Source organism: Corvus cornix, chromosome 2 (assembly GCF_000738735.6).
Source record: "Corvus cornix cornix isolate S_Up_H32 chromosome 2, ASM73873v5, whole genome shotgun sequence".
Lineage (NCBI taxonomy): Eukaryota > Metazoa > Chordata > Aves > Passeriformes > Corvidae > Corvus > Corvus cornix.
In genome coordinates, this window is record NC_046333.1 from 6,648,210 (window position 1) to 6,655,654 (window position 7,445).

General features: G+C 40.8%; 1 long non-coding RNA gene across 1 annotated transcript; it reads left to right on the top strand.

Moving 5' to 3' along the window:
* Positions 1 to 376: 376 nt before the first annotated feature.
* On the top strand, positions 377 to 6,856 carry LOC104686432. Its single transcript, XR_751342.4, has 3 exons — positions 377 to 4,997; positions 5,844 to 6,010; positions 6,163 to 6,856. It is a non-coding gene; the product is annotated as an uncharacterized LOC104686432 (long non-coding RNA).
* Positions 6,857 to 7,445: the final 589 nt, after the last annotated feature.

The following is a 7,445-nucleotide window of genomic DNA, read 5'->3' on the forward strand; positions in this document are numbered from 1 at the left end:
AGTACTTCCATATTTGCAAAATCCTCTTTGGTGGTATCTGTTACTTTCTCTTTTGGGTCTTACAGCCAGTGCTCATTGATTAGTTTCTGCTTTGAAACTGCAACTCCAGGGGAAGCTTGAAAATGTTATTCATAGATACTTGCTTGGGTCAATATAGCAAATGCACCATCTATTTCACTTTGTGAACACATCTCCAAGTAGCTCCCAAACCTGTGGGTGTGTAAGAGGCTAATAAACAGCCTGCTCTGTGATTCTGCAGCAGTTCTGCTCCCAGCCCTCCCTGCTGCTTCTGTAAGGAGAGTTTGATTTCTTTCGACAGGTTGATGTTTTCTTTCTTGGGTTTTCTTTCTTGGGCTCCTCTTGTGCTGTAGCATCCATGGCAGTTTGCTAATCTAGCACAAGTTCTGTGAGCTTTGCAGGGGCCTTACATTTCCCTTCTGACTTTTGAACCATTTTATATAAGAGTCTTGGCACATGCAGTATTACTTGAAAATGAGGTCATGGGGCAAGGTTTTTTTGCACTTTAGAGTAATATGGCTCTTGCTTGAAACTAACAGCTGGTCTTTTATGGCTTAAGATCCTTTGCTTCAGTCATTCCTAGTGTTTGCTGCAGCTCATATCCCCAGGCCATCAGCATGCCCTTTCGCATTTTTAGATGACCTGTGTCTGGCTTGCTGTCCAGTGAAATCTCTATACACATTCCTGTGCAATATTTAAATTCTGCTTTACAGTCGTGAGGTGGAAATAGATGTAAGGGTTTCAGCTCTGCTCATAGATTTAGCATCCTGCTCTACCAGCTTCCTCTGTCATGGCACAGAAGGTACAAAAGTGTCATTTTGGATCCTTTGCTGCATCCCATGGTATTGTCCTGAAGAAAGGAGAATGCTCAACTTCTCATGTCACTAAACTTGACACTTCTGCATAATTTTGACCAGCTGCAGATCAAAACCAAAAAATTGTGCAAGCCAAGATAATGGCCCAGAATCCTTCCAAGGTGAAGAAAATGGTTCCTACTGCAATAGAAAATGCAGGGGAAATGTACAAGAAGGCCTCCTCCATCTGATGGTGTTGTGTAGGTACAGCCAGGCTATCCACATGTGACACTTCTCTAGCCTGCCTTCAAAAACTCCTATATGAGGAAGATTCAGTAGGTTCTCTAGGAGGTTTGAAAAAGAATTCTGTAATTCTGATGTAACATTACCTTTTCTCTTGCTTTACTGGTAACCAAGGAGAAATCAGATCCATTAATTGGGTTCTTCTCTAAATGTTATATCCTGCTTTTGTATGGCAGATGCCACATGCTCCATGTCTTTTCTGAACTCCTGTGATTTTACTGGCATATGTTGTTTGGTCATATTTATATTCTGGGCTCTGTATAGGATACTCTGGTAATAGAAATTTAATGGTTCCCACTGTGTTTAATTCAGTCATTGTATTTAGCTACACTTGCTCCTCTGTGTCCATCTTGTATGTGTTGTGTGTTTTACTGGAATACTATTTAATTAATAAGATCTCTCAAAAACAATGATTAAAAATTCCACACTGTATTTAAAACACACATTTCACTGACTTTTAGGTGCACTGGAACATAAGTTTTGCACTGGAACATAAGTTTTGCACATCAGCCTTTTTGTCCATTGTCTGTGCAGTTGCCTGAACTTTTTTTCTGTAGTCTTTATTTTCCTGTAGTTGTGCTGATTGCTGTGTTACTGCCATTGCTTCCTGCTTTCCACCATTTGCAAAATTCACCTCTGTTGCAGTTGCTTCCCAATTTTGCTTACAGATTGTTATCAATATAACTTCTTGGCCTTTCTCCAGGATTCTGTGTAGCTATTTCTTTTACTGTTTGATATATGCACATCTGTATCTATCTTGACTACAGTGGTGTGAAATCCATCCCTAGAGCTCACAGACTTGCTTTTTAATAGTTATAACCTGTCTGGTTTTTAATAAGAAAGTCTTTTATGACCCCATCTTCAGAGGAAGTGGTCCTTAAATTTCCCTCTTCATTTTGTCTCTTCCTCGTTGCAGTTTTTTAATAAGTAATGCACAGTGCTCTAGACTTGCTGTGGATTTGTAAATGCATTTCCATCTTTGCTGAGTTTTTGTATTAATGTTCACAAAATACACAGTATTTAGGATGAGGGAAAAAAAGAGCATATAAGACTTTCTTCAAACAACAGGCAGAACCCTCATGTTCACAAGCCCTGGACCTCAGAGTGGACTTAAGCCACCCTGATACGTGCTGGAAAGGCCCAGCAGGGCCAGGGCACAGGCAATGCAACAGGTTTCTGATGACAGCACTGATAAGAGCTTCTTGACACAGGTGGCTGAGAAGCTGATGAGTGGGGAGACACTGCTGAACCTCATGCTTACAGTGCTGGGGCATGTGGAGTTTGGCAGAAACCTTGATGACACTGACTGCATGAAGGTAAAAGTCAGGATTATGAAAGGAGGGCAAAAAGCAGAATCACAGCCCCAGACTTCAGTAGAACAGACTTTGAGTCTTCAGGGACCTGGGCCTTGTTCTGTCCAGTTTGAAAATCTCCAAAGCCAGTGATTCTCTGAGCATCACTCTCTGTGAATCTCTTTTCCCCTCTTCCATTTTCCTGTCTTCTGCCTTTTCATGGTACAATTGCTGGATTATCCCGTCTCTTTCCAGCAGCTAAACTCCTTTGACTGAACTGTTGAAGTCAATTGATCTGCTATGGTCAGCCGTGTACACACAGCTTTCTATTTCACTGACCTGTTCAGGTTTCCTGTCTTGTGGGGTCTTATCTTCTTCAGTGAACATTTCAGTACTGCAGCTCAAAGTGGTCATAACGTTGCTGGGGAGAGGCAAGGATGAGAGAAACAAGATCACAGCTGGTGTTATTTTCAGCCTGTTCAGTCTGGGATCAGTGTACAGGGAGTGTCAACACACATCTTGGAAGTAAATGCGTGGCTACACACTTGGAGGTCTTTTTTTTCCTCACCTAAGAATGATGTTTGACAAGGCGATGAGTGAAAATGGAGACCAGTGAGGCTCTTTGACTTAGAATTAATCACTCCCAGAAGTAGCATAAAAAATGGTGACTTAGGTGGACATAAAAATCAGGCTGGGTTGTTCTTCATAAAGTCATAGGAGTGGAGAGCACTCGCTGTAATGCAAGAAGGATGATGAACAAGCAGAAGGAGCTGTAAATCTTAATGCAGGTTCTCAGTTACCCGCATATCTGTTGCAAATAAAATGTATTTCAGAGGGAGCCTGTTCAGCAAGTGCTTTGAATGTGTTTCTGATGGACTTTGGTAAAGATAATTAAGGTAAGTAGAATAGGGTGAACTTTGATTAAATACTGACCGATAGGAAGAAACTGACAATATTTAGACAAAGATCATGTTACCTGAGAATGATCATGAAATTATACATTTATGATTCACAGGACTTGAAGGAACATAAGTAGCAAAACAGTAACAATGGATTTCAAGTAGGAAGGCTTCAATACTCACAAAATTGGTAGGTGTTGCCTGGGAGGCAAGCGTGATGGAACAGGGAATTTAAGAAAGCTGGCAGTTTCTTAAAGAAGAATATTAATAAGGCTCTCTCCTTGAGGAGGAGAGATAAGACGTCAGTAAGAGATCAACTTGGTTAAATTATGAGCCTTTCATTGACTTCAAACACAGGAGGAAAGGATACAGAGACAAGAAACTAGGTGAGGTTACTAAGGAGGAGAATAAAGGCATTGCAAGAGCTCTCAGTAACCTAATCAAAAAGGTTAAGACATAAAGTGAGATGAAATAGCAAGGCACATTACTTAGGAGAAGTCCAAATGTTGACACTTAATAGACAGAAGATTTGGAGAAGCCTAAAATGATGAATGCTTTACTCTGTGCTGATCTTCACTTGCTATCAGGTAGACAGCACTATTAATGCCTGTGCACAACAGAGTGAAATGACAGCCAGAGCAGGAGAGCGAAACAGCAGAGGGAGTTCTCAAATTGATCATGTAAAGTTTTTCTGTCAAAGGAATTTTAGCAGCCCTTAGCTGCTAAAAAGCCCTTATTATCCTTTTTCCCATGAGAGTACTTGGAGATGAGTGAGGTACTCAGTGGGTGTAGAATGTGGATGGGTACTAGGGAAGTGTGGTCTAGAGGAAATGACTGTAGACTGATTAGTTCTCTCAGAACAATATAACACATCAGCATTTCACCTTGAAATGAAGGATATTGTCAGTGAAGTCCTTCAAAGTTTCCTCAGGGTTTGGCTGCGACCAGTGTTTTTGTTAGTGACCTGTACAATGCAGAGGATCCTGAGATGAGAATCCCCATCAGAACGATACAGACCATAATTAAAAATGATCCTGACAGAATAGAAGTATGACCAGAAAAATGAGAATATTATTTAATAGGGAAGGATTACACTTATGTAGGAATAATAAAGTATGTGAGTATAGGATGAGACAAAAACTCTCTGGACATTCTGAGATGGGTGAAGAGGCTACAGAGAACTGCAAACTAGACAGAGATGAATGATTGCAAGCTTTTCAAAGTAGTTAGTGTCACAGGGAATGTGTGAACAGCAGCACAGGCTGCCATGTGAGGTAATTATTCCTGTGCAGCAAAAGGATGGCCTTAGAGAGAGAATTGTGCCATTTTTAGTGCTGTCCTTCAAGACAGAGATGATCTATTCTCTAGCTGAGAACAGTTTGAAACATGACCTAAAAAGAAATATTGAAAGAATTGGGCTTGTTCAAGATGAAAAAAGAATGCTGATAAGAACATGCTATCTTCCTTATTTAATTTTCATATTACTTGTTACTTATTTTCCCTCCTATTTTCTCTTGTTAAAGAAAAAAGGAGAGTATCTTCTCTAAGTGCATTTTGAAAATGGATAAAGGACAAGATTTGACCTTCAGCAAGGAAGTTTCAAGTTGGGCTGTGGAAACTCTGTCATTGGGGCTGACTTAGTTGACAAATGTTCATCAGGAATGCCTTGGGCAGGGAGATGGGTGGACCAGGTAATGTCCTCTTGGATATCTTCCAGCCTTATTTTCTGTGCTGTGAGTTGTTGCAGTGGCTAAGTCCATTTTACACCCCCCAAGTTACCCTAAAAGTGATCCCTCCCTACAACACTGTGCTAGAAAGTTCTCCCTTTGTCTAGATTCTCCTGGTCACTGGCCCTCTCCCCACTCCCATCCCTTTTCCCATTGGCCCCTGTTATGCCATTCAACCTTGCCTCTGCCCCCGAGCCCTCAGGCTATTGGTTTTGGATGCCCTCCTTTGGGAGTTTTCGGGATAAAACTGGCGCAAGCTTTCGGTTTTGGGTTCTTCTTTCCCCTGCCACCCTTTGGGTGTGTTGCCATTAAAGCCTCAGAATTGCATGCAGAGAACCCCTCTCGCCTCTCTGTCTCCAGTTCCTGCACAGACTGTGGGTGTGAGTGGCTGTTCGCAACCACTGACGTTGACTCTGGCGAGGGAAGACATGCAGACAATCAGTGTGATTGATAATGCAAGCTTCAGTTTATTGAAATCTAAGCTCTGCTTTTATATACTCAAATATGCATACTTGTCACTTCTCTATTGACGCTGGGTAAAAAGCTACATGTTGCGATTCGGGAAATCAGGGTTCTTCCTCATTTCTCATGATCAGTACATCTTGTCAGCACGTCCTGCTTTTTATCTATAACAGGATTGTCAAGAACACTATGTCTGTGTCCTTGCTCTCCTTCTTTATTCTCATGATTTCTGTTCTCATGATTTCCTTTTGTTTGCAGCTTTAGCAAAAGGCTTGCAAAGGCCTGCTGATTTCTGCAGTTAGCAAGAGGCCTGCTTATGTCAAGCTAAAAAGGTGTTTGCTTGTACAGCTCTTCCAGGGACCCGTGTCTCTGATCCTCCAACCATTCCTCGACAACCACCTGCGAAGGAGAGATCGTGTGCACGCGTAGGCACTGGGAGAGCGCTGCCTGAGCGGCCCACGAGGGACCCAGCAGGGACGAACGCGGCATCGACCCACCGAAACCTGCATTCAGTAGTGAGTGAATGAGGTTTTAGTTGCATTACTGTTGGGAGGCAGTGACCCTTCTCCCTACTAATGTCATACTGGCTTGTGAGCAGAATGACATGGGGATGAACAGGAATACTGCTGGCAGTAATCCCTTGTTGTTGCTCTATCTTTACTTTCAGACATCTAGTCACCAAAGGGAGGGATAATATCCCATGGCACAGCTGATTTCTCACTTTATACAGACTGAGAGTGAAATTCATATAGAAACCTTTGATTGAAAACTTTATTTCTGTATGATGTGTAAATACTACATTATCACTTCACAATTGACGAGTGAGCAGAAAAATAAACATCTTTGTAATCATTTGTTTGTAATACAGGCAAATCTGTTCACATTATGAAAGGAATAAATTTTACCAGCTTCTGGGTATCTTTTTTTTTTTTTCATTGTTTGTCACACTTCAGAATGGAATAAATCTGAAAGAACATCATAGAAAGGCAAAATATAAGTGCTGAATAGAAAAATTGGCAAGGAGTTAGGACTTGTCTATCATTTGTCATCCATCAGTTGCAGAGGAGGCATAAATGACTCTTGTTAGACTCCGAGATGGTTTGTATTGACAGAGTTTGTTGTGTTTAATTGCATTAAAACTTTCCATAAGACAATATATTTCAGCCTTGTGTACTCTGAGTTTTAGAAAATAGTTGTAGATAGAATTTCCTAGAAATAAATGATGCTGTGGGTTGATTGATACATATGAACCCAAAGCCCTCTAAGACTGTTTGGCAGCTAAAAAAGCCTCTAAGGAATCAAGGACAAGTGTAAGACTTTTCTTCTTAATAAATCTGTTCTCATGAGCCATGAATAATTCTGATATCTAGGACAATTTTTTCAGGACAGAGAGCATCATGTTTCAGTGTTTGATATGGTTACACTTTCATGTCATTTGTTCCTGTACATAGGAAATAGCTGTACTGTGTTGAGGGATCTGGTTTTAATACTGTCAGAATGCGTAATCAATGGAGTTTTTAAATACTCTTTTTTTTTTTTAACTTGTGGGAAGTTATGCATAATGCAACACGTGAGAATACCTTTAGCACTGCTGCTAATGAAAATCCATTTTTTTGAAAATCTCAGGCATTAATGAACGCAGGAATGTGTTATTCCTTGCAGTCATTATTTTGAAGATTATCCCAGGTTATTAGATTTGATTAAAGGATTTTATGCTTGGCTTGCTTGAGAGCTGAGGATTAAGCAATAAGGAGCTTTCTCCTATGCTGTATCTTTGGGCTTATCATTTCATACTGCAGGGCTTTGATTACTTACCCAATTTTGTAAAACATACAGATTTTGTTAGTTTACAGCTTTTTAGATCAGTCAGAGCTATTAAGCCTGCTGGGTGATATCCTGCCTGACAAGCCCTATTATGGGCTAGGTTTGCTTCTGCTGGCTTGACCAATG